This window comes from Ornithorhynchus anatinus, chromosome 1 (assembly GCF_004115215.2).
Source record: "Ornithorhynchus anatinus isolate Pmale09 chromosome 1, mOrnAna1.pri.v4, whole genome shotgun sequence".
In the NCBI taxonomy this organism is placed as follows: Eukaryota; Metazoa; Chordata; class Mammalia; order Monotremata; family Ornithorhynchidae; genus Ornithorhynchus; species Ornithorhynchus anatinus.
In genome coordinates, this window is record NC_041728.1 from 138,301,161 (window position 1) to 138,302,811 (window position 1,651).

The window sequence follows — 1,651 nt, forward strand, 5'->3', positions numbered from 1 at the left end:
TTCTCAGTTTTCTCCAGCCTCACTAGAAATCCTGACAGCCTAAACCTATTTATAAGCTTTAGTGAAAATTAGTACACTTTAAATGTTTGAAATACTTCACGGGTGTCATATTTTTTATGTACTGGTTTGCAATTTTAAGACCTCTTTTAAAAGCATATTTCTCCCCCACCCAAAGTAAACGTTTGGAAAAAATTAGACTTCCTTCAAATATAAAGTTATTCCCTTTGCATAATTGAAACAGAGATGTAGTTGATATTTACAAAAGTCGGTTATTTCTACTTTAAATAATTACCATACATGAAGGAAAGGAATTTTGCCAAGTTTTAGTTGTTTTGAAATTAGAACTTTTAGATAGAGATCACTGTTTAAAATTACTGATTCAGCCTGTATGATTTGTATAGAGATAAATTTTCTTGCTACAAGTCAAACCAGGAAGAAACATCAATCTAGAATGTACTTGACCACTTAGCCATGTATTTACAAAAATTCTTAAAATTATACTCATATTTATACTATTTAAAATCTGAATTAAATGTCTATGAATTTAAATACATAGATTATTTTTTATACAGCATAAGGAGAAATTTCATTTTCTTTGCTCATGAAATGAAATTTCTCCTTATGCTGTATCAGGACTATAAGATTACTCAAAAATGAATCATCTACCTGAGGTCAGTTGTTTTTATAAAGATTATCCCTCAGTAACAACTCTTGTTTATTCTATACGGCTTTATCGCAGTAAGACAAAACAATGGATTTCTTCTTCCTCTGACTTGGGAAAATACTAGAAATCCAAATAGACAGATTCTATATTCTGATAGGATGTAAGGTCGGTTTCATAAGTGAATGAAAACTCTCGGCGCTGACATGGAGTGCGTGGTTTATTCCCAAAGCAGTGTCTAGGCAAAAATCAAGTGAAACAGTGCTATCTAGTCATTCAAGAAAAACAACAACTCTTAAATGACAGAAAGTATGAGTCCTTTTCGGTATCCATGAATCAGATTGGCTACCAGTATAAATTTGCTCAATAACTGCCCAATTCTCCTGCACATCCCAAGATTCTAAAGCCAACTAAATAGTTTCTACAGCAGTGACTTTAATACATGACTTGAAAATCAGGGGACTGGATCCATCATTTGATTCTGAACCCATAAGCACTAATTTCCCCTTCAGCCCTTTAACTTGAAGGAGTGGGAAAACTCTCTAGTTTCTTGCTCTGAAGTTAAGAGCAAGAGTTGAGTTGAGAAGCAGCGTGGCTTAGTGGCAAGAGCACTGGCTGGGAAGTCAGAGGATGAGGGTTCTAATCGCCGTTCCTCCACTTGTCTGCTGTGTGACCTTAGGCAACTCACTTCACTTCACTGGACCTCAGTTCCTTCAACTGGAAAATGGGGATTAAGAGTGGGAGCCCCATGTAGATACTCTGACTACCTTGTATCTTCCCCAAGTTCTTCTTTGGTTGGCACATAGTAAGCGCTGAACACATCTCATCATTATTATTATAATTATTATTATTCTTTGGGCCTCAGTTCCCTCATCTGTAAAATGGGGTTGAAGAGTGTGAGCCCCACATGAGACTACCTGTTTACCCCTGCCCATAGAACGTTGCCTCAAATGTAGTAAGTGCTAAACAAATACCATCATTATTATGAAG